The sequence below is a fragment of the Leucopleurus acutus genome (assembly GCF_964270905.1).
Source record: "Leucopleurus acutus genome assembly, chromosome: 13".
Taxonomy (NCBI): Eukaryota; Metazoa; Chordata; class Mammalia; order Artiodactyla; family Delphinidae; genus Leucopleurus; species Leucopleurus acutus.
The window spans coordinates 54566008-54593673 of NC_139155.1; positions in this window are offsets into that span (position 1 = coordinate 54566008).

Below are 27666 nucleotides of genomic sequence, written 5' to 3' on the forward strand. Positions count from 1 at the left end.
GACCTCTTTCAGCTCTGTACAATCTTGTGGCATGGAGTACAGACCTTTGTATTTTTCTGTGTGTGTATGCTCTGTGTTTTTTTAGATACATTCCTATAGGTGATGATTTCAATTATGCTTCCGATAGAAACAGTGCCATTTGACTCACCTAAGGAATAAAAATATTGTAAAGTTTAGATTTTTATTTTTTTTATAAAACTATTAGGCTTTCTCAAATCCCATTTTTTACACAGCCCCTCTCCTGTAGTACAACGTGGAAATACTTTGACTTAGGAAGAGGGAGAGTGAAGAGGTACAGTTAATGTTTGTTGAGAAAGACAAAATATGCCATTATTGTCACATGAAATAGACTGAGATTTGCCTTTAGATCTTAAAATTAACAAATGAAAAAGGAAATATAACAGTATAGTTTCCAAACTGGTTTACCTTTATTCTGACTCTTTTTAAATCTTTTTTCCTCTCATCTACTTTGTCTTCCTTTTATTATTCTTTATTTCCTATTGGGTCATGTTTGATTTAGAATAACCCTGTACAATGTTTCTTTTGAATTCTCTTATCCATTTTTTAAAATTTCATTTTGGGATTTGTGTTATTATTTATCCACTGTCTATTTTAATCTCTTGAGGAACCCAAATCAAAAATTCTCTTACCACCTTTATTTAAAATAAATTTGAAATCCACATTTTATTGCAAAGACATCCGTTGACTTTATGTTGCTGCCGTCAGTATTAATGCTGTCACTTGAAGTCTAAATTGTCGGCATAAGTGTCAAAGAAGATGCCAATGAAAAGGTGTCATTGATTTGCATTCAAATCACCTGAGAAATAGTGACAAGTTGGCATAGGAGAGAAAAGCATATGAATGCCATAAGGATATGTAAGTCTCATTGATGTCAGTTTAAAACCAATTCAAATTTTAGCAGAAATTATTATTTGAAGTGTCTGAATTTATATTTGGCAATTGCAAGAAAGCTTTGAGGTCATAGAAGGAACCCAAGGTAGGATAAAGAAACAAAAAATCACGGCAGAAAAAATAAGTAATTCTATGGCAGGTATCCTATTGATTTTCAATGATTCTGGGGGATCTATTCAACCTTCCTAACACTTTGATTCTCTACCTTCAACACTGTGGTGGGGATGACTAAGTAATTTAGGACACAGAAACAAGTGCCACGAACACAAAAATCACAACACAGAGTATAATGAATTACAAATCACTAATTTTGGTTGTCGGTAAAATAAGAAACAAGCTAAAAATACCTCATATGGCCACTAATATTAAACATGATATTGGAAGAATTAGGCAATGCAACTAAAAGAAAGCAAATGGGCATAAACATTGGAAAAGAAGAGGTTAAATTATTTCTAGTTGCAAAATGTATGATTCTCTTTCAAGAAAACTCAGGACAATCCATTGATATGTGCTCTGTTCTGAAATCTTCTCATTTTATCCCAACTCCCCAAATACTAACAAAAAGTTGACCATTTCCCAAGGAATTGTTTTATAAAAGCAAATTGGATTTATCATAATATTATATTTTGCTGAAAGAAGCTCATAGCTTTCATTTTTACAGTTTACCATTACACAGAACTTTTGAACATGAAAATATTACCCATCCAGGATTAATATATTTGAAATTTTAGAGTTTGATATTTTGAAAAATATCAAAGTTAGCTTTAAAAAACGTTGTAGAGTTGTCTGGATTTACATAAAATTATATAGTCTTATATAAAAATGATAAGAGGGAAATGTTTTTCAACCTGATTCTTAGACTAAGATACTCATAAGATGTGTCATACCTGTAGCTTCACAGAGACTACCTGAGAGAGCTTTTTTACCTAGTCAACGTCTTGTTTTAAATCCACACTAGCAGTATGGACTTTGAATTTCTGCTCAGACGTATATACAAGGGAAAAGCATGTATAACATTCACCTTAATTTTTCCTGCCTTACATATAAATTCAAAATTATTGAGAGCAGAGATAGCGTAATAGAATAATTTGAGAACTAGGTAGAGCTTAGTGAATTATTTTAAGAGTTACTTCCAATAAATCAACTGTAAATTCTTAAACTTATCCTAAATATACAAAATTAATGTCATCTTGTTATAGTAGACACATAACCAGGAAAATTCAGATGTAAATAAGCAAGTTCTTTGTTGGCTATTTATTACATGCAATATTGTCTTCTAGATGTTTTCTTCAGTTGCTGAATTTAGCTACTTATACTACTGATATTTTCAGTTTATAACTGAGCATGATTTTCAGTTATTATGACTTTTAAATGATTCAAATAAACTGAAACAAAATGATATATTCTTTTTATATTCAATTCTGGACTGGTCTGAGCATATAAATATTTGTATAAAAATTAATTTAACAATAATTTAACAACTGTTCAGCTTTGCAACCTCTATCTGACTTTACTATCATTTAAAATAATTTTATTTACATGTCTTATTAATATACCATCGCATAAATTGAAATTTTAAAATGTTACTAAAGGGCTTCCCTGGTGGTGCAGTGGTTAAGAATCCACCTGCCAATACAGGGGATGCGGGTGTGAGCCCTGGTCTGGGAAGATCCAACATGCCGCGGAGCAACTAAGCCCATGCACCACAGCTACTGAGCTTGCGCTCTAGAGCTTGCGCTCTAGAGCCCGCAAGCCACAACTACTGAAGCCCACACACCTAGAGCCTGTGCTACACAACAGGAGAAGCCACCGCAATGAGAAGCCCATGGGCCACAGCGAAGAGTAGCCCCTGCTTACTGCAACTGGAGAAAGCCCACACAGCAATGAAGACCCAGCGCAGCCAAAAACAAATAAGTAAATAAAATAAATTTATTAAAAAAAAGAAACCTTATTTTAAAAAAAGTTACTAAAGCCTTAACAATTAAAATTATAGATATTTTCTTCATCTTATTGTACATTATTTGAAATATATTAGTGTCATATTTTAACAATGGAGCACTTTCATTATTTGTAATGTTAGAGAAAGATCACTGCTATCAATTTAATTCCACACTTAAAATACTATAGTAACAACCCAGAAATGATTTTTTCCCCCTCTTTTTCCCAGTTTTTGATAATTCCCTAAATTACTTGCTCTAGAAACTTTCTGGAAACTGCCATGTAATTTGATGTCATTAAAAAATAAAGGTTAATTTGCTCAATTGCTAAGACTTTAATTACAACACATCAGTTATTTAGACTGTTTGACATTTCCTGTAAATTCCTTTAATTAGGAAACCCTTAGAGAGTCTTATGAAAGGAGATGAAATCACTAAAATATGTTGACAGAGATAGATATATTTCCTCTTGCTGAATGAGCTCAAAACATCATAAACATTTGGAAAAACCCAAGAGTTATAATTTTACAGTTAAAATGTTGAGTGGTATGACCTCAAATTCTTTCTGGGTTTGTTGTGATTGCTTTATTGCCCATTTATTTGTTGGGAAGGAGAATGAGCTTGCGTTGATAGGGAAAAAAATTGTGATTAAAGAAAGGGTACTCATTAAAGTGTGTTACAAGAGAGGGTCTATAAATTGTTAAGCTGGAAATTCAGAACCTCAGAGTTTACAATCAGGAGGGGAAAAAAAATCCTTAGATTTCAAAGTTGTGTAATTTAATTACATTTTATGTTTAAGTGTTTACCAAGAGTGGAAGAGTGGTTCAGCCTGTAACATAATTGTGTAATGTCAAGAACAAAACAAAAATGCAGATTGAAAACCAGCCCACATTTTATGCTACTCAGTGTGAAACATATGTAGACTTCCTCATGGACAGTAACCCCATAATCACAGAACCCTGTCAAACCAGCTATGCCGTATGTGTGTATATAGATAAATGAAATTGCCTCAACATATCCAGGCACCATAAAAAAGTGTACATTTAATCATGGATAAGAAGCAAATATTGAAATGTTAAATTCAAAGAGATTCTTAACTCACTCCCACTTTGACCCTATTTCTGAGTCATTTCCTATATGAATAAGAGTATACATGTGAAGGCCTACTTTATTAGGATTAAGACACTTTTCTAACGAATAAATAGGTTTTAAGTACAAACCAGTATCTACTGCAAAGTTGAAAGAGAGAAATGGGGTGGTGTGATGCTCATGGTCAGAACTGAGGTTGAGAAAGCAAAAGACTAGAGAAGCTCTGGAACGGGGCATCTTCATACCTGGAGCTGGTGTCACGAGCCTGTGTTGTCTGGCAAATCTGAAAAACAAGACCAGGTTAGGTTTTTAAGTGACAACATTACTAATAACGATAACTAAAGTTTATTACAAATGTAATATATTCCAGGTGGAATTGAGTCCATAATCCTCATCTTGAGCCTGTGGTATATGCACCTGTATTATCCTTACTTACACGTAGGAAAGGTGAAACTTAAGGAGTCTGAGGATATTGTCAAGGGCACATGGCAAGCTGGTATCAGAACTTTATCTCCTCCTAACTTCTTTCACCTTTGGGAAGGTACTAGGAGGAATTAAAATGAGATTATCAGGCTGGAGGCCACTGTCCAGAAATTTGAAACACTGAGCAGAGTCCACTTACCCTTTCTTAAGTCTCACACTTAAGAAGTGAGAAATTATACTCTACCTCCTTGAAGGTGAACTATCTACACAAATTAGAACTCTTCTATTTGGGATATTTGTTTCTTCTCCCCAGTTATTTGTTCAATAATTTGTTTATACAGTCTGGCCTTGTGGATGCTTATTTTACACTTTGGATTATAATATATTTATAAAAATTTATTTTATTTTTGGCTGTGTTGGGTCTTTGTTGCTGCATGCGGGCTTTTCTCTAGTCGCAGCTAGCAGGGGCTACTCTTCGTTGCGGTGCACGGGCTTCTCATTGCAGTGACTTCTCTTGTTGTGGAGCACGGGCACTAGGCGCACGGGCTTCGGTAGTTTTGGCATGTGGGCTCTAGAGCGCAGCCTCAGTAGTTGTGACGCACGGGCTTAGTTGCTCCGCGGCATGTGGGATCTTCCCAGACCAGGGCTCGAACCTGTGTCACCTGCATTGGCAGGCGAATTCTTAACCACTGCGCCACCAGGGAAGCCCTCTTTATTTATTATGTTGCTCAAATTATACCAAAATTTGGCCTTGGGAGCTCTTTTAGTTGGCACCTGTGTCCCTTTGACATACCCTATCATTGTGGGGGGTTTTTGTTTTGGTTTTTTGTTTCATTTTGTTTTTGTTTATTTTTCAGTAATTCGTTACTTTCTAACACCACAAAATGGTTTAGGCTCATCTTATATATTCTCTTCCCTAGTCCTAGATTCAACTATTTCTCCAAGGAGCCCTTATTCCTTTCATTACTACTAGAGTGTCATTTCTACTAGGACCTGTCAGCTGACAGAGAAGCAACTACATGACTATGTATTCTAACTCATGTACATACATTTATCTATAAATGTTTCTATATTTAGCCATCTGTTTCAGTATTAAGCTAAACATGACTTCACACTGATTCTCCAACTCTAATCCATTACCACATGGATCCCTCTAGCCCCCTTTCCTTGCTTTTCTGGAACCCCGCCCGCCTCCTCTGAGAAATGAAGCTCCCACCATTCGTAATCCATTCACTAAATTGTTCAGTTCTAACATACATGACAGTGATTTCTACATTGCTAACTCAACACCCATTGGAAACAACTTTATTATCTAGAATACAGTGCTTATCTACAGTTCCTTTTCCCTTTAATTTTTTAGACTTTGTTCATTTCCAAAGATACTTAGTCAGCACCTTTTTCTCCCACCATCTTCAGCAAAGTTGTTTCGTACATGAATAATACAGTTAGATTCTTTTGTCACATTATGTTTTCTTTCCTGGAATCCTCAGACCTGCTAAATGATATTTTTAAATTTGTATGCGTTAAAGTTATAGCTCTCTTCGTCCTGTAAAGTTCTGTGAGTTTTGACCAAAGCATAGTGCCATTATCATCCATGATATTTTACAGAATAGTTTCACCATCCTAAAAAACGCTTGTGCTTCATGTACTCAGTCTCCACTCAATGAACCCCTGATAATAACTCATCTTTTTATTGTCTCCTTAGTTTTGCCTTTTGCAGAATGTCTACAGTTGGAATCATATACTATGTAGCTTTTTCAGGGTGGCTTCTTTCACTTACTAATAAGCGTTTACGGGTCCTCCATGTCTTTTCATGGCTTGAGAGCACATTTATTTTTAGTGCTGAATAATATTCCATTGTCTTGGTGTACCACAGTTTATTTATCTGTTCACCTATTAGAGAACATCTTAGTTGTGCAGGTTTTTATGTGGGCATAATAGGAGCATGATTATTAGATTGTACGGTAAGAGTACGTTTAGTACTGTAAAAAAAACCAAAAACTGCCAAACTGTCTTCCAAAGTGGTTGTACCATTTAGCATTCCCACCAGCAATGAATGAGAGTTCCTGTTGTTTCACGTTTTCACCAGCATTTGGTGTTGTCAGTGTTATGGATTTTTGCCATTCTACTTATTGTGTAGTGGTTTCTCATTCATTGTTGTTTTAATTTGCATTTTCCTGACAACATATGATTTAGACCATCTTTTCATATGCTTATTTACCATCTGTATATCTTCTTTGGTGAGGTCAGTTCAGGACTTTTAAAAAATTTTTGTTTTTTTTTAAATTGCTGAGTTTTGAGAGTTCTTTGTATATTTTAGATAACACTCCTTCATAAGATATGTCTTTAGCAAATATTTTCTCCCAGTCTGTAGCTTGTCTTTTTATTCTCTTGACATGGCTTTCACAGAGTAGCAAATTTTAATTCTAATGAAATCTAGGTAATCAATTGTTTCTTTCATGTATCATGCCTTTGGTGTTGTATCTAAAAAGTCATCACCAAACCCAAGGTCATCTCAATTTTCTCCCAGATTCTTCTAGGAGTTTTATAGTTTTGTGTTTCTCATTTAGGTCTGTGATCCAGCTTGAGTTAACTTTTTGTAAAGGGTGTAAGGTCTTGTCTAGATTGTTATTATTTTTTGCATGTGGATATCCAGTATTTCCAGCATTATTTGTTGAAAAGACCATCTTTTCTCCATTGTATTATACTTGTTCCTTTGTCAAAGATCAGTTGACTATATTTATGTAGGTCTCTTTCTGGACTTTTTTTTTTTTTTTTTGCGGTACGCGGGCCTCTCACTGTTGTGGCCTCTCCCATTGCGGAGCACAGGCTCCGGACGCGCAGGCTCAGCGGCCATGGCTCACGGGCCCAGCCACTCCGCAGCATGTGGGATCTTCCCGGACCGGGGCACGAACTCGTGTTCCCTGCATCGGCAGGCGGGCTTTCAACCACTGCGCCACCAGGGAAGCCCCTCTTTCTGGACTTTTTATTCCGTTCTAATGACCTATTCTTTCACCAACACCAAACTTGATTACTATATCTTTATAGTAAGTCTTGAAGTTGAGTGGTGTCAGTTCTAAAACTTTATTCTTTTCCTTCAATATTGTGTTGGTTATTCTGGGTCTTTTACTTCTCTATATAAACTTTAGAATCAGTTTGTTGATATCCCCAAAATAACTTGCTGGCATTTTGATTGGGAAGAACTGACATCTTGATAAAATTGAGTCTTTCTATTCTTGAACATGGAATATATCTCTATCTATTTAGCTTTCACTTGATTTTATTCATTAGGTTTTTAGTTTTCTTCATACAGATCTGTACATATTTTGTTAGATTTATGCCTACATCTTTCATTTTTATGGGTGCTAGTAAATAGTACTGTATTTTAGATTTCAGATTCCACTTAGTCAACACTGGTATATAGGAAAGCAATTGACTTTTGTCTATTAACCTTGAATCCTGCAACCCTGCTATAATTGCCTATGAGTTCCAGGAGTTTTGCTTTTTTTTTTGCTAATTCTTTCAGATTTTCTACATAAGCAGTTATGTCATCTGTGAACAAAGGCAGTTTATTTCTTCCTTGCTGATCTTCTTTTTTCCCCTACATTTTATTTTCTTTTATTGTCTTACTGCATTTACTAGGGTTCATTTTTTAAAACTTGTTTTAATGTGTAATTCTTTAATCACAAATGATGTTGAGTATCTTTCCATATGCTTATTTATCATTTTCATGGTTTCACTGGACTTTACCATGAGAACATGATGGGCTTTCTGGAGGTAAAACTGATGAATTGTGGGATCCCCCCAAATAATGCAGCCATCCTCCAGAAGTTTCCTACTCTCATGTTCATCCACACTCAACTTGCAACAGTTTGTAAAAATTACCATTTAATTGTTCTTACCAGTTTATGATGCTAGCAACTTCTGCATCAAGTAAGCAAATCTCAGATTTGTCTCTGGATTTACCTATCTCTCCAGATTTCCAGATGGCAGTTGGCCTTGCAACCTCAGTAATCTGCTGGCTTCAAGAAAAGTCACTGATTTGCAGCTTCTCCAGCTTTTTCTCTTGCAAAGACAGGAGTGATGACTTCCAAGCTCTCTACATATTGATTCTGAATCTAGAAGTCACCAAAAATCCTTTTAAACATGTCTTTTCTTCTCTCAATTTCCATTTTAGATTCTTAAAAAAATCAAAATAAGCAGAAATTATATTCATTTATTTTAAGAACTAACAATTTACATAGAAAGATGATACATACATACAGGATTTTCATAACTACAGAGAAGTCAATGTCTGGCTTCAAAGCCTCAAAGGACAGGATGACTTTTGTTAGGGACTAATGCATCTGGTGACTTTAAGTTGAAGTCAATGCTCATTTACCGTTCTGAAAATCCTAGGACCCTTAAGAATTATGTTAAATCTACTCTGTGCTTTATAAATGGAGCCACAAAGCCTGGATAACAGCACATCTGTTTACAACATGGATTACTACATATTTTAAGCCCACTGTTGACACCCACTGCTCATAAAAAAATATTCCTTTCAAAATATTACTGTTCATTGACAATGCACCTCGTCACCCAGGAGCTCTGATGGAGATGCACATGAGATTAGTGTTGTTTTCATGCCTGCTAATGACAACATCCATTCTGCAGCCCATGAATCAAGGAGTCATTTCAATTTTCAAGTCTTACTATTTGAGAAATATGTTTCATAAGGCTATAGCTGCCATAGATAGCATTGATAATTCCTCTGATGGATCTGGGCAAAGTAAATAAAAATCTTCTGAAAAGTATTTACCATTCTAGATGTCATTAAGAACATTTGTGATTCATGGGAAAAGGTCAAAGAATCAACTTTAACAGTAGTTTAGAAGACGTTGATTCCAACCCTCATGAGTGACATTGAGGGGTTCAAGACTTCAGTAGAGGAAGTAACTGCAGATTTGGTCAAAATAGCAAAAGGACTAGAATTAGAAGTGTAGCCTAAAGATGTGATTGAATTTTTGCAATCTCATAATAAACTTCAACAGATGAAGAATTGTTTCTTATGGATGAGCAAAGAAAGTGGTTTCTAGAGATGGAAACTACTCCTGGTGAAGATGCTGTAAAGATTGTTGAAATGACAACAAAAGACTTAGAATACTACATAAGTTTAGTGGTGGGGTTTGAGAGGATTGATTGCAGTTTACAAAAACATTTTTTAAAACATTTAAAAAACATTTTTTATTGGCTAACATTATTTTTTAAAGTAAGGCTTATTGAGATATAATCTTCATACATTGAAATCTTACTTATTTATTTATTTAAAATTGAAGTATAGGGCTTCCCTGGTGGCGCAGTGGTTGAGAGTCCGCCTGCTGATGCAGGGGACACGGGTTTGTGCCCCGGTGCGGGAAGATCCCACATGCCGCGGAGCGGCTGGGCCCGTGAGCCATGGCCGCTGAGCCTGCGCATCCAGACAGCAACGGGAGAGGCCACAACAGTGAGAGGCCCACGTACCGCAAAAAAAAAAAAAAAAAATTGAAGTATAGTTGACTTACAACATTATGTTAGTTTCAGGTATACGACATAGTGATTCAATATCTCTATATAGATTATACTCCATATAAAGTTATTATAAAATATTGGCTATATTCCCAGTGCTGTGCATTATATCCTTTTATATGGACAGGAAAACCAAAAACATTTGTGTGGCTCACTTTACTGTGATATTCACTTTATTGTAGTGGACTTGTACCAAACCTGCACTACCTCTGAAGTATGCATATATATGTGTGTATGTATATATATATATATAATATGTATATATATATCAGCTTATTTGCCTTTATGTTGTCTTTCCAGACTACTACGTATTCTCCATTTTATATTCTGAGTTATTGGCTTTCATATTATTTAGTTTTCTTATTTATTTCAGGGTTCAGTTGATACTTCTTCAAGCCACCAGTTTGCTTCCATCAGGGGCAAGGCTGTGAAATCTGTGTATAAAATATAGTACACTGCCTTTAATATGTCCTGAATGATCATTCCATCAGCAAATTAATAAATCTGAGATGTATATTATGGCTATTTCTGGACACTTTTGCTAATTTTCAGGTTCTCAGCTTTGTCCTGAAAAAGTGTAATTGTCTAGGTTAAGAAATGTCTGGATAAATTAGGTGTTACTAACTCTCATATCAAGTGTTATAAGCTGCTTCAAATTCCTTGTGGGATAAGCAAAATAACTCTGAAGACTTACAAAATAAGACCCTTACAATTGTGGTTAATATTCAAAGTCTGCTCATTAATTCTCTACAATTTGCTTCATAAATTTGTGAGAATCTGAATCCTTATGCTTTACTATATGCATGGTTTGACTTTATGGATTTAATTAAAGAAAATTATTTACTATCCAGTCTTTGAAAGAAAGCATAATTTTCTCAGTAATTCGTGTAAGACACATTTCCTATACTATCTCTTTCAATATTATTCATACAACAAAGAAATTGCCACGGAGCATATTTTTAAACACACACTGGGCTCTCAGTGATTGCTCTAATTTCCTTCAATGAATTAGAAAACAGATGTGAATCTCGATTTCTTTAAAAGACGGTGTAACAGGATACTCAGATTCATTCTTCCAAATTTTATTTTTCTTGGCAATGATTAAGTTTTCTAATATTCTCCATTTCCTTCACTTCATGATGTTTTGCTAAGAGCATCACTGAAGTCCACTTGGACAGAAGTAGTACTTGATGAAATTAGATGGCTCCACATTAAATTGATGAGGAGGCAAAGTGAAGGAGACAGGAGATGCTCAAGGTTATATATCTGGATATGTATTTTAGATTCAGTCATTTTCTTTCAAAATGTTGAAGACTCTTCCATTTTCTTTTCTTTTTTTTTTTTTTTTTGACTATTCCATTTTCTTATAGTCTCCAGGATTACTAACAAGGTGTCGGACACCCATCTGACCTTCATTCCTTTATAGGCAATCTGTTGTGTCTTGCGTTACCTCTTGGGAAATTTTTGGATAGTCTTTTGATCTTTGAGGCCCTGACATTTCACCAGGAGATATTGCATTGTGTGTCTTTTGTCATTCCTCCAGATAATGAAGACTTATCTTTCTTCATCACTGGGAAAATGTAAACTGCTGTTTCTTTCATTATTGCCTCTCTCCACTTTCTGAGAATTCTTTGTGTAGTGGTCCAGTTTCTAGATAAATACTGAATTTCCTAGATTGATCTTCCATCTCTTTACTCATCTTTAATATTCTCCATCTCTTTGTTTGATTCTATATCCTAGAGTCCTTTTCTGTGTCCTGTATATAATCTCTTTCCTTCCAGAATCAGTTCTTTAATTTATTTATGTTGGTCCTTCTCTTTTGTGCTATCTTTCTCAACTGTCTGGTAATCCTGTTCATCCAACCATATTTAAGGATGAAGAATTATGCTGAAAATCATAGGAGCTGTTTTGGATTTCCCCAGGACACTTTTAGACCTATTTCCTCCTGGCTCGCACACTGACTGTCAGCAATGTGTACAAGGAATGAAAGCATCTACTTGCTGCCTTTGCTTTAGGGAGAACAGACTTGGATCTTAGACCACTGCACTCCGCTTTCAGTGCCAGTATTAAGATGTCTTTATCCTAGAGTCTTGGTTCCCAACCTAGAAGCCTAGCTTTCCCCAGGCAGATTATCCCATGTTATTTTTGTCAGTATCATTCCAGATTTACCTTTGGAACCCCTTATCCTGTAGTCACTCTGTAAGTTTGGTGGCCAGGAGGCTAGTCGGCATGAGAGGTCTTTTGCAGAGTGCCTTTCAATCATTGGTCTGAATGCATCCTCCCTGCGCTTGTTCTGTGAATCTCCAAGCTGAGCTTGGTGCCTGAGAGATATAATTCCCACCTTTACTTTGGATTTCTCCGCAGTGTTTCCTGGACGGTGGTCTCTCCTTTACAGACTGTCTCTATACTTCCATCTGTTTTGCTTTTCCAGAAATTCATAAAATTATCTCTGCTCTTCTAGACCTTTTTTTCCCAATGTTGTTACAGTTTTTTTTCTTCTCATTCATTTTCACTCTATTTTCATTGGGATTTTATAAGGGAGAGGGGGTAAGTGTTGATGTTCAGTCACTCCTTTTGAATGGGAAATGCAAAATCAATATTTTAGTTTTATGTAGAGGCACTATTCCGTGGTATTTAAGAGAATAGACTCTAGAACCTGATTGCCTGGGTTTGAATCCTGACTCTACCCCTTTGGTGTTTGACATTGTGCAAATCACTTAATTCCTTAATTAAATATCTTTGTCTGTAAAATGTACGAGTCCTAATAGTACTTAATAGTACTTATCTCATAGGGTTGTTTTTTTAATGTATACATGTTACATATTTACAAAATGCTTATTGTACAAAAATTATCAATAAATGTTACTATGAAGACATTCATGTTACACAAGCTTGCATATATTCTGTGAATTTTATACCTCCTTAAGAAGAGTGTCAAATATGATGCTAAAATAATACACCATAGTATGTAATAATATTTTTTGGTTTTTTCTTATTATGTCTTTTCTTTTCTTTTTTAGTACTTAAGAGGGTACCAAACATATCACCTCTACGAAACCCTTTGGCCAGCTGTTCCAGTATTCAAAGGTCATGATTTATGAAGTGAGTACATTGTATCTTCTTATGAGTGAATATTTATGGGCTGTTAGTTATCTTAAAGAGGAAGACATAATGAGTCATCTGCCATGACTTTTATGCATCAAAACTGGGTCGATAGGAACAGATACGGAGTGAGAGGTCTATTATTTAGATACAGTTCATCTCTAAGGGATGCAGCACTCTGGTAAAGATTAACAGATTTCTGGTAGAGAAACAAATTGAACCACAAGTCTGGAAATATGGTTTATACACCCTGCATTGCTAACTAACCCAGTTCATAACCGTTGTTTTCTGTTGCTGACAACTGAATGCCTGCTCCCTGTACTCTATATTTTGAAATGACTCAGTAGGTTGTGCCTTGCACAGCAGCTCCATTCAAGGTACAGGTGCTTAGGATATAGGGCAGTAAACACATTCAGCAGGCTCCAAAGTTAAGCTGCATTGGAACGTTCATGATTTTTGAAAACTGTAAAGCCATCTGAAGCAATACTCTGATGAAAATACCACTGAGAAGTTATTTCCTATGAAACAAGCAGCACAAGGTGATCCAGAAGAGAACATGAGTCCACAATTTTATAAGTGATACATTAATATCTCTACGTAATGAAGTAATGTGAAATTTGCAAAAATGAAGAGAATGGCTAAAGAAAAGAACTATTATTATCTTCTAAGCATGGCCTAGTGTTAAAATCAAACCATTTGCTATGGGGAAGTCTTTTTTAGTAGCTTACATGCAATAATTTTATTTGCAGCAAGATAAATATCTGTTTATATCTAAGTTTTCAGCATTCTTATTCTGTTTAAAGTTCAACACTGATTTGCCTGAGTTGGAAGCTGGAATTCAATTTATTCATATCACTGTGTTTAGACAGAATCATATTCAGGGAATTTGAAATGCAAAAAAGCACTAAAGTTATGCAAATTAAAACCACAATGAGATACCACTTCACACCATTAGGATGATTATAATAAAAAAGGACAGACAATAACAACTGTTGAGTTGTTATAACTGTTATGGATGTGGAGAACTTGGAATCTTCATACTTTGCTGGTGAGAATGTAAATTGGTGCAGCCATTCTGGAAAGCAGTTTGGCAGTCCTTCAACATGTTAAACCCATGACCCAGCATTACACTCTTTGATATCCCGTTCCTAAGACAAATGAAAAGACATGTCTACACAAAACTTGCACCTTAATGTTCATAACAGCATTATCTCATAATAGCCAAAAGGTGGAAACAACCTAAATGTCCACCAATAGATGAATGGATAAATAAAACTGGTACATCCATACAACAGAATACTACTCAACAATAAAAACGGATGGACATTGAAAAGATTATGCTCAGTAAAAGAAGTCAGCTACAAGAGACCACATGTTACATGATTACGTTTATGAGATGTTCAGAATAGGCAAATCTATAGAGAAGAAGGTAGATTAGTGGTTGCCAAGGGCTTGGGGGTGGGAGAATGGGGGGTGACTGCTAATTAGTCTGTGATAATGTTACACAATTCTGTGAATATACTAGAAGCATTTGAATTATATACTTTAAATTGCTAAATTTTATGGTACATGAATGATATCTCAGTAAAGATGTTAAATAACATTATACTTTAAAAAGACAAGTTAGTTTTTAGATACATCAGATGAAATTGTTCCACACTATGAATTTCACTTTGAGAAAAGAGACAACTCAGAATCTTCACCATTGTCTTGCAAAAAATGAGCTGTTATTCAATGGTGATTTTCCTCAAAAGAAATAATAACTATTACCTTACTGCTTAGTTTACTCTGCTTATAGGCACTCAGTATATTGCTTTTAGCTGACCTGAGACCTATTACATTAAAATGTTTACATATCTACAGCAAGGATATCCCTTAATTGATATCTCTCATATCTATTGACTAGCCTAGGACTAAACATTCTAAACTCCATTCAAACAGTCTTAGAGTTCTTTATAAGTACTATGCAGGTCAGACAGCTACCTTGTGGCATTCTATATCTGCCTTTCTAATTATCAGTCCATTTTAAAATTGAAAATGAAATTATTCAAAATAATAAGCAGACTGTTAAACAGGGAGCAAGAACTAACTCCAGCCTCCATGCCTCCATCTGGGATGTATAAGCATTCTTTATAAACTCAACATGCATCATGTTTCTTCCTTACTTGTTGGTAGTTGTGGATTTGGAACATGAATTACTGCTGATGTCTAAAGTGGGGGTGATTGGGGTGATTTTATCATATATCCAGTGTTATGTTACACACTGTGTTGTCTATTACACATAAATGATATTATCAGAATTTACTATTATTGAAATGGAGATCACATCCAAGCATTTGAGAGAATTTGAGAGTGGGTAGGTGGTCTATGGAGTGCCCTAAATTTACAGAGGTTGAAAAAAATCTTTATGGGCCGTAAGGTCATGTCTGTAATAATCTGATCCCATTAATTCTGATTGGATACAAGTGTGATCCTCTGTCAGCGAATTTAGCATCATGGAAATTTACCATGTGAGAAACAAACTTGTCATTAAAGGACTTGTGCATCTAAAAAACTCTTAGTGCTTCAATTTGCTCTCTGGTCAAATAAGACATCCTATAGCTCTGAGGTTCTTTTAATACAAAAAAAAGTGCCCTAGACATTGTCACAGCATACAGATCCTTGCAAGTACATGTCATTCAGATTAATTAAAAATCTCAACACTCTGGGATACATGTATTACCAGCATTGGTTTATGTTCTGCCAATATTAATGTTTGTTAAATCTTCGCTAAGTACAAGTCCATCATAATTGCTCAATTCTAGTCCATGAAGCTGTAAAATGCAGTAATGCAGGATACAGTCAGAAGAATGTAGTTCTACTCCCAAGTTGTTTAATCGATTGAGGATGATAATTGCCATGTTATTTTATTAATTAATTTAACAAATATTTAATAAGTACCTACCACAAATCAAGCGTGGGTCTTGGTACAAGGGATACAATGGTAAATAAAACAGATTTGTTCTCTCTCCTTGTGGATAATGGGTTAATGAGATTTTTTAAAAGGTTGATGTTTATTTGGTTTATGATTTGTGTGGACCATAGCAAGAGTCATAGCCTCAGAATTTTATAATTAGAAGAAACCTTAGAGTTTATGTATTTCTGCCACTTTATTTAACAAATGTGGACCCTGAGACCCTACAGAAGTAAATAGGCTTGTCCAAGGTAATAGAACAGGCTTGTAAAGGTAAACAAGTAAACAGGCTTGTCCAAGGTAAAAAAAGTGATGAAAGATTTAGGAAAAGCAGATAGAAATTCTGATGACTAGCCATATCCTCATTGTTTATTTGTATTAGTTGTATGAATAACATGTCCTCAAGAGCAATAAGCACCACATGTGACTAAGTTACCCTCTGGCATTTAGGATAATCTTAATTTGCTTGTTAGGTGGCATCTTTGGGAAACGTGAACAAGATAAAACATCACAATACCTAAGAGTGAAATCTGATTCACTTCTCATGTATTGCTCCAGACTATTTATCTTCTAAGGGTGCTACTTTGAAAGGTAGTTTCCTCAGGAATATTTCCCTCATATTTTATGTTAATTATTTTATATTTTCTTTCTTCTTGTGAAGATTTACCATGAATGAATTACTTTCTTAAATTGAAGATTAGAATTTCTAAGCAAGCATCTTGGAAATGACCTTTCTATTTGTTGCCAACTAGACAGGTCTGAGCACAGGGCCTCATTCTTTTGTTGAGGTCCTGTAATCTAGAGGGTCCTTGGACAGTCTTTACAACTTTCTAGATTTACTGTGTGGTATAGTGTACCAGTCTGAGTGTCCGAAGAACTGGGATTTAGCCCCAAAGCTATCCACGTAATCTTGGGCAAGTCACAAAATGTCTCTATACCCAAGTTTACTAATCTGTAACATGAGGGAAATTTGTACTAAGCTTTAAGCACCTTTCAATTCTGAATACTGCACCATTGTGGTTAGAAAAATGAGGGTAAATGCCTATTCAGTGAACAATTTTGCATAATTCTTATCCTGGCAGTCACTGGTTCTGTCACTGAGTTGTCTATTTCCGCCTCTGGGTACATCATAGCTTTGTTCTTCCTCATCCCCTTGATGTTATACATTGCTGAGTGACTTGTTTGACCAATAAAATGTAAATGGAAGTTCAGTAGGACATGAGAACCATAACCAAAGGATACAAGTTTCAGGACATCAAATAAACTCTGGAGAAAATTCTGCAGGCAGTGAGGCTTTGCATATATTTTATGCCGATTTGTGTGTATGCGTGGAATACTGTTCGTAAATTTGCTCGTTTTGCTGCAAAGCTAGATATGCTTTAGCCTCTGGAAGGCCGTGTTCAGGACCCATGATTAGGTAAGTGTAAAGGTCAAGCAGAGACTGCTTCCATTTAAGAGGACTCTGCTTCACAAAAGAGAATTTGTGGCCAAACAAGGAAAAAAATCTTGTTTTAGAAAATCAAGGATTAGACTTAGTCAATAAGGAAAGGGTTAAAATTTGACAATAATTTGCTAAATAGTTGGTTTCTAGAGAAAATAAAAGAGCAAATGGTCAGCTGGAACTGAGAAAAGAACATAGAATTCTTGGGCAGTTTAGCAAACAAAACAGAGAAGCCAGAACAGAAATTTTCAGAAAATAAAAATCAACAAGTACAATCTATTAAAATTGTAGAATTCTGATGTTTCTTTATTTTAGGTTCAAGAAACATCAAACATATGTCTAGTAAACACTTTCTTATAAATCCATTGTTTAGAACCCAGTATATATTTACAGAATGTATTTATAAATGGTTCCCCAATACACTTTGGCAACACACATATTTAAATACTAATATCAAAGTACTCCATTTGTAAACATTTTTTTCTCCTATGTGAAATAGTTACAATACAGAATACATACAGGAAAGATAAAATAAACAAACAAACAAAAAGCCTGTATCTGCAGTTTCTGAAATAACAGAACAAAGTTAGCCATGATTCAGAATGAAAAAGGGGAAATAATAGACAAAGATATCTGTATAGATTTCTGACATTATTTTGCCAAATTATATGGAAATAAATCTGAGAATAATAATGAAACAAATTACTTTTTAAGGAAAATATGTAAATAAAAATCAAATCAAAAGGGTTAGAAGTCTTAAACAATCAGTAATAGAAGGAAGAGACCGAGAATGTTATCCTTCTCTGGACTTGAAGCTGAAAAAAGTCAAGCCAGGCAGAGAAGAAATTAGAAGTAAATTCTTTCTTAAATCAACAAATAGAAATTTACCAATACCATGTTCAACATAGTTTTAAACTTAAGAAAGAGAAAAATAACACTGATATTAAAACCTAATAAAGAGAGTGATAATCCAGTCTCATTTTAAAATGTTATAAAATATTAAACAAAATATTAACTAATACAATTTGGCAGTACGTTAAAATGAAAAATAAAATTAAAATAACTTCAACCTCAAAATACAAGTGTTATTTAAATTTATGAATTAAGGAATGTTTTTCATTAATAGGTCAAGGTAAATGAACACATGATCATCTCAAAAATGATGAAAAAGGGGAAAAATGTTATTCATAAACACTATATTATCTATTTTATCCCCATATTATCTATCCATTTGTTATACATTAAGTTAACTAGTATATATCTCAAAGTACTCAGAAAATGTTTAATAATGAAATGTAGAATCATTATAATCAAAGCAATAAAGATATTGTGATTTAACAGTGTGTTGGATTTGTCACAGGCTTTGTTGAATTTTCTAAGTTAATTGTGTTGTTCCGTCGTTTATCCTACGGATATGGTACACGATCTTAATTGATTTCAGATTGTAAACCAGCTTTACATTCCTGTGATAATAAATACTTAAATGTGGTGTAAAATCTTTTTTATATGTCTCAGGACTTGTTTTACAATATTTGTTAAGCACTTTTGTGTCTGTTCATTCAGGAGGAATATTGATCTACACTTTTCTTTTCTTGTGATATGCTTATCTAGCTTTTTCATCAGGTAATATTGATTTATTTTGTTATTCAAATTGTACCAGCATTGACCATTGGGAGCTCCTTTAGGTTATGTCTATGTTCTTTTTTTTTTTTTTTTAACATCTTTATTGGAGTGTAATTGCTTTACAATGGTGTGTTAGTTTCTGTTGTATAACAAAGTGAAACAGCTATACATATCCCCATATCCCCTCCCTTTTAAGGCTCACTCCCACCCTCCCTATCCCACCCCTCTAGGTGGTCACAAAGCATGGAGCTGATCTCCCTGTGCTATGTGGCTGCTTCCCACTAGCTATCTATTTTACACTTGGTAGTGTATATATGTCCATGCCACTCTCTCACTTCATCCCAGGGTACCTTTTCCCCTCCCCGGGTCCTCAAGTCCATTCTCTATGTCTGTGTCTTTATTCCTGTTCTGCCCTTAGTTTCTTCAGAACCATTTTTTTATTTTTATTTTTTTTAGATTCCATATATATATGTGTTAGCATACAGTATATGTTTTTCGCTTTCTGACTTATTTCACTTTATATGACAGACTCTAGGTCCATCCACCTCACAACAAATAATTAATTTCATTTCTTTTTATGGCTGATAATATTCTATTGTAGATATGTGCCACATCGTCTTTATCCATTCATCTTTCGATGGACACTTAGGTTGCTTCCACGTCCTGGCTATTGTAAATAGTGCTACAAAGAACATTGTGGTACATGACTCTTTTTGGATTATGGTTTTCTCTGGGTGTATGCCTAGTAGTGGGATTACTGGGTCGTATGGTAGTTCTATTTTTAGTTTTTTAAGGAAAAATCTAAAAATAGAACTGTTCTCCGTAGTGGCTATATCAACTTACATTCCCACCAACAGTGCAAGGGGGTTCCCTTTTCTCCACACCCTCTCCAGCATTTATTGTCTGTAGACATTTTGATGATGGCCATTCTGACTGGTGTGAGGTGATGCCTCATTGTAGTTTTGGGTAGCGACTCTACTATGTTATAAGGAGGATTCAGGGAAGGTCTCGTTTGATAAGCTGATATTTGAGCAGAGTTTTAATTGAAATGAGAGAGTAAACCATGTAGATAATTGAGAGAAGACATTTCAGGCAGAAGGAACACTGAGGACAGACTCCGTGCCAAGAATGCATTGGTGGTTCTATGGTCAGTGACAAGGTCTGAGAGTTGGAACAGAAGGAAAGAAGGGAAGGTCTGTAGAAAGTGATGTTAGCAAGTCACTCAGACACACAACAGCATGAGACTTAGTTTTAATACATACGAACTTCGGGTTTCATTCCAGGTGAAATCATATGTTATCTGAGGGATTTGAGCAAAAGATTATCATGATTGGGTACGATATTTAAAAATTTTTTTAAAGATGTAAAAGATGTGGCTTCAGAGGCCACATGTGGAAGCAAGCATGTCATTAAGGAGCCATCACAACAACCCAAGCAAGCGATGATATCAGATAGAGATGGGGCTTGATTGATGTAGGAGATGATAAATGGAGAAAAGTGATGAGATAATCTGTTTTTAATATGCATATTAAGCCATAGGATTTGCTATTGTATTGGATGTGAAAGATGAGGAAAAGGAAGGAAGAGTTATAGACGCTTTTTCAATTTTCAGCCTGAACAATTATCATTGAGATTGGAAAAGCAGATTGGGAAAATTCAGAGCTTGTTCGAGGGCATGTTCAAGTCGAGATGCCTATTAGACATCCAAGAAGAGATGTGGGGATACAGTGACATACATAAAGATGGTCATCTCCCTTAAAAACTTACAGTTACAGATTTCACTACTTTTGAGTTAGTCTAATCCCCTGCAGCCAATCCTAATTGTTAAAAAATTTCATTAATCCAAAATTATCCTACTTCTGCCTCGTACCTAATGATCATCATTCTATTTTCTGGAAAGCAAATTAAGGAAACAGTTTCTCTTCCATTACAGCATACGCAAATTTGCAAACAGACCATTTTACCCTATTGATCTTTTCTTGTCCAGGCTAAGCATTCCACTCCTACCATCCCTTATCTCAAATAGTGTCCTAGTCATGGTTGTTTTGAGAAGAGATTTCCCCATTCCCTCCCCAGGACTTAACAAACATGAATATCAAAAGATCTGGCCAGAATTTGACATGATGTTTCTCTGTGCATCTTTTTTGGAAATAAATTTGTACCTTCTTCCTCTTTCTTGGGTCATTCTTGAGCTCGTAATATTGTACAGACTACACAGTATTTAATTTTCTGCACCAAAGCATTCAAAACTGATTATTATAACTGCGATTCTTTTTTTCTTCTTTTCTGGTTAGCATTTATCTCTAACTTTAAATATTCCTAGGAAGGCCACCATTCTTTTTTAAGACTACTATTCCTGTGCAGTAGATTTTTAAAACAGAAGTATTAGCATGGTTGCTTAGAAACCATAAAGGCATTCAAAATAATAGGAAGAACAGGGAAAATAATGAAAATATCATCTATGATGACATTTGATTTAGGTGAGAAAACAGCTGAAGTGTTTTGTGCAGCCTTGATTTGATGAAACAGTCTTTTTCACCAAAGAATTCTCTGTGCAAATGTGAACTTACCTGAAGATTAGTCACTGTATTGCTCAAGTAGTTGTACATCTTCAACATATTTACTCTGTGCCCTTTATTTTATTTAGTAATTCTCTTGTTTACGTCACTACAAAAGATCAGTGTTTATCTCCATATGTTTTATTTGATACCTATTTATGTATGAAAAACTATTCATAGATTTTAAAGATTTTTAGTAGCAAATAATTGACTGATATTAAGTCAACAGTTACTTAATTTTGGAAGAGAGAGGATTTGCTGTATAATATTGACAACAGTTTAAACCTGTGATTGAACACTCTTCCTTTCCTTATATGCTTTAAAATTCTTTAATCCAGTGAGTTTGCAACACTTAGTGTTAGGAATAAGGAATTGAATAAAGAGATTTGGTTTGCTGAGTTTAAAACGGAATAATATACATTCAGATGTCCACTTTTCAAAGCTGCTTTGTGTCTCTGAAATCACTCGTGCCATACTTTCAACTTTAAATTTCTCTGAAAAGTAAAATTATTAAAGTTAAAGTTTGGCTGTATTTAACAACAAAAGGCCATAAAGAATTTTTTGTTTTGCAACTTAACGTTATGCATTTTCTAGAGACTGTTCTTTATGTATTTTTTGTTTTTGTCTTATCTCACTTATTCTTAAATATTTCCAGAGTTGTTGCTCATTCACTTGATTCACTGTTTGTTTTACAGACTATTAAGAACTTTTAATAGCTGAAATATTTCTGTTATCCATTTCTAACTGCACAATGTCACTAAGTAAAGGATCAATAATCCAAAATATTTTGATATGACACAGTATAGTAAATAAAAATCCTATCAGAGTGCTTTAAAGAGAGTAAGAGATAAAAAGTGGACAAAGATAAGGAATTCTAATTATTTTTATTAAAGCATTAGGTAAAGTAATGATTATACGATGTCATAGAATGATGGAACTGTAAAAATTTTAAATACAATTTAAATTGATAAGTTTCAGGGAAAATAAGCCGTCCATTCACTCACAGCCTCTTTTCCTGGAAGATGTTCATTCCCAAAGCCACTGATGCTTGGGCAGAATGCTATGTGATCCCAACCACAACTGTGGATAGAGGAGAGGACAGTAGATTTTTTTCCTTTCAAGAATTACAAGTATGAGGTCAGGTGGTAGTAAGCTGATTATGGCTTGTTGAGCTCAGTCACATATAGTCAGGGCTGGAGTTGATAACATGGCAATCTATTACATAAGCTGGTCATCTTTATCAGTTCCTGAAGGGAAATTTTGTAAAAAACACAAAAGGGATAATTGAGAGTAACTGACTCTCCTCTAATGGAATGATCTCTATTAGGTTATTAAAGGTTACTTTAGATAAACATATTTGCAGCAAACTCCAGCCAGATTGTAGACTCCATGAAGATAGAATCCTTGATCTGAAGTTTCTGCAAAGTCTACCAAAATAATTAGCACCTAACAGGTACTAGTTAATGTGGTTCTGACATTAGTTTTTATGTCTTCCTTCTCCTTTCTAACAATTTATTGAGTCTTTTCACCAAAGACATCTTTGCCTTTATCCTCCTAAACTTTCTTTTCACTTTCTTAATACTTTATCATTCACTGACACTTTTCTGAGTCTGTCTGTTATACGTACAAGTTCATGTTGAATAGGAATGAATACTGTTCACTAATAACAGAGAACTAGAGGTCTCTGTGAGATTCAGAAAATTTCATGAAACCGCCAAGAAAGACTTGTGGGGACTTTCAAATTATTGAATATAATCGGCTTTGTTGGACTATAAGTTTAATGAAGACAAGGCAAAAATCTGACTCATTTTGCATGATATCCTAATGCCCAAGATAATGTCTGGTCCATAGTAGGAACTCAACAAATATTTTTTGAATGAATGAAAGAATGTCAGAGTACATATGGCCTGACAGCCGTTGTTAATAATGGAGGTAAAACCATCAATGTTCATGAAATGATACCAAATAAGTGAAGAGAAGCACAAAGTAAGAGCTGTGTAGAAAATTTGCATAATGAGATTTTTCATGAAGCATTTCTGGTCAACGTGTGGGTAAGTCATAAATGAGTAGAAAGAGACACTGCTGACTGAGGAAATTCTTTTTGCTTGCATGACTTTGGGGAAATAACAATCTCTCTGAGTATCAGTTTCCTCATCTGCTAAACAGGACAGATTTCAGGGTTGCTGTGAGGATTAGAGAAAATCTATAAAACATGGTACCTAATTCTTAATAAGCATAAATAAGAGGTTTATTTCTTTACTTATTTGCCAAGCAAATATTTATCAAGTGCCTACTGTGTGACAAGCATTCTGGTAGATACTGAGCTACAGAGTGAGCAAGAAAAACACTAGCCCGTTGTCTCAGAGCTTAGATTTCAGTGACAGAGAAGGAGGTTAATCAAAGGATCACTCAAATAAGTTAAAAATAATAATTGCCTTTATAATTAAAGTGCGTGTATTGGTATCATTAATACTGATTATTTTATTTTTAATTCTACAGATGCTTCTATAAAGAATGAAAGTACCTGAATTTAAGAAATCTATAAAGGGAATGGTTGCTCACTTTTGTTATTGGACATTTTAGGCATAATACTTTAAATAAATTATATCAATACAATCAATCATGTCACATGGGAAGCTTTTACAAAGCTTCTAACTTTTTAAAAGGACTATTAATTCTAGGTCCACACTCCGAAGTAGGTTTTCTACATATTAATTTTAAAAGACAATGACTAAAATATTAACATTGAATGGTAAGATAGAAATTTTGAATTATGTAAATTTTATACTCAGTAACATAATGATCTCTCTGCGTTATTAACAGAAGTATGTGTAGGACAGGTAGAATTGACTTCGATAGATGTTTTAAGTCTCAAATTCATTGAAAACCTTTATAACCAAATGCAGTAGGCCAGGAATGAATATGACAGAGTAAGATTAGAAAAATGACTTGTGATAAAAAAGAGTTCTTAACTTACTCTTTTCTTCCAAAAGGAGAACAGAATCTAGAGGTAGTAAAATAAGTAGAAGACAGACATCCAGGACTTAACGTGACGCTCATGTATTAATCTTATTTGAACAGAAATATTTCTACTATTGCCCCCTTTATCATTTCAAACATATGTAGAAAGCTTGGAAGTAACATACGTAAAAACCTTTTTGTATGAAATATCATTTTAATCTTGGGTGAAAATAATGATCTTTGTAGTAGTGAGAAAGTTACTGTTTGTCCTCGGAATTAGTCTGTACTAGGGTTAATCTGTATTAGTCAGAGAGAGAGACTGAGATTTATCGTAAGGCCTTAGCTTACATGATTATGGACGTTGACAGTCCCATAATCTCCCATCTACAAGCTGGAGACCCAGGAGAGCCAGTGGTGGAGTTTCAGTCTGAGTCCGAAGACCTGAGAAACAGGAGACCTGATGGTGTGAGTCTGGTCCAAGTCTGAAGGCCTGAAAACCAGAAGTTTTAGTAGTGCAAGCTGCTATTTTTATTACCAGCTTGTGATATAAATATTTAAGATAATTGAAGTCATCAAAAGTGTTATCTTAAATAACTTATATCATATATTTTATAGTCTAAATACTTCATTATTAAACATTATTTTCAAAGATTCACTTGTTCATGACTGTGTTCATAACACAGTTGAGTTAATCATAGAAAACTAACTTATGCACCTTTTTTTTTTAAGTAAAAATCTTCTGAAAAAGTGATGTTCCACTTTTTGAAGGGTGTGACTAGTAATTTCTCTCACCAGTCACAGAAAGCTATATTGATAGCCAATAGCAATGGCCTAATACTAATTCCTTATGGCTGTGTGACAATCACAGTTTATGAATTGTCTCCATGTGTTACTTCGTTTGATTCTATCCCAAACTTGAGATTTATATTTTATTTTATTCAGAAGACAAAACTGAGTAAAGAGGTTTGTCAAAGCTGATGTAACTATCAATAGCAGAACAGTGGTTTTAACTCAGACCCCTAACTTTCTTTCCAGAGGCCATGATGAAAGATGTGGTCAACTAATTGACTGCCTCTGGTCACCATGGAAGGGTACACAGGAAGCTGAACTCAATAGAAAACAGTATTACCTGCTCTTATTGGTGACCCTTAGAATGTGATTAAAGCATAGAATATTCATTGTTTTCCTAAGTCACCAGGAACATTTAATTTTAATAGATGAATAAATGTTTCTAAAATTTCTTGGGGAAATTTATTTCTAAAGAGCTAAAGTCCAAGATTCAGTTTAGAATTTATAATTGTTTAAGACTAACTTCAACCAGATATGCTAAATATTCCAGCAAGTTACATTTAATCAGGAAAAAAGTTCATTTTTCTGCTTAGGAGAAGGAAATAGGGGGATAGAAAGTAAAGAAAGCAAGGATGGAGAATAAATGATAGAAGGATGTATACGTATGGGTATTTGAAGGAAGCATTTCAAATCACTTATTTAGAAGCTAAAAAGCTACAAAATCCATGCCTTGGTGTCAAACTAGAGTGGTCAAAGCAGGTATTTTCCTCTTGCGTTGATTTTCATCTCTGTTACATCACTTGTACAAACTGCTAATTAATTTCCTCCTAGAATTTGGCAGTTGAAATGCACATTGCAGCCCAGAACTTTTCCAGCTTGCTTTAAATAAAACCACTTGGAAATATCACAGCAGAACTCCTTTGTTCAGACACAGCTCTTTGGATCAACTTCAATTATCATGTTTTCTAGTAGAAACCAGTAAAATCAACTAAGTCTCCCATCTGATAATACTCAGATTATCTAAGTTATGGTTTCTGAAGAAAGAGCTACAAATGATGTTCCAAGTGTTTCACAAGGGGAATGTATTTTTGTAGGAGGCTAATATATGTGAAGGGGTTAAGTCAGCTATACAAGATACCTGAAATTTGAATCTACCTTGAAAATTAAAATGTAAAGCCACAATAAGCTGCTGCAGCTCTTAAAAGCTAGACATAAATAAACAAAATCAGTGACGTCACACAGTTTCCTCCTTCTCCCTGTGGCAAATAGAAATAGTGGTGTGAGGGAAGGGAAAATGAGCCTTTGGGCTTTCTGATTGGACACGAAAACTCACAATGGAAAACAGCTTCCTCTGTGACACTTATGAAAAAGGCATTAGAGAGGAAATATAACTACAGCTGGTCCTTCTGTAACCACAGGTTCTGCATCCGCAGATTCAACCAATCACAGATTTAAAATATTTGGGAAAAAAATTCCAGAAAATTCTCAAAAGCAAAACTTGAATTTGCCTCGTACTAGCAACTATTTACATAGCATTTACATTGTATTTACAACTATTTACATTGTATTAGGTATAAGTAATCTAGATGATTTAAAGTATACGGGAATTTGTGCCATAGGTTATATGCAAATACTATAACATTTTGTTTAAGTGACTTGAGCATCTGAAGATTTTGGTACCTGAGGGGCTCCTGGAACCAATCAATCCCTCATGGACGTAGTAAGACAGCTGTACCAGCAACAGCAAATATGAAGCTGCTCCCTTACCATGACTGAGATGTTTCTCTTAAATCCAGAATTAACATTAAATGGGTAGAAGGATGAAGTTTTTCCTGGAGCTTCAAAATTAGTGTTAAAATCACATTTATTTTACTGGAATAAAATAAATTCATTAGAAGAAAATACTTTCTGATGATTTTTCCTAACTTGATAGGAGAAACCACAATATATATATGTATATGTACATATATATATATATATATAGTTGTCTGATTGCACTAAGATCAGTGAGATTACAATTACCAAGAAATTATCAGTTCTTGATTGATAATAATAAAAATAAAGAGCAAAGCTTAGTCAGAATTCAACTTTATGATAACAAAAGACAGAATAATTTTTCATTAGTCTAAAATTCTATTTTAAAATATCAAGATACAGAATAAGAATGGATTTAATTTAACCTTTTGTTTGTAATTGTTTTGTAAACATATTGCCTTTTATATTTCCAAACACAGGGTAACAGCTAACTCAGTGCTTTGCATTCTCAAAAATCACATCTCAGCAACTTTTTCACTCAAAGTTTTCATAGTTTCTTTGAAACATATGCTTCTA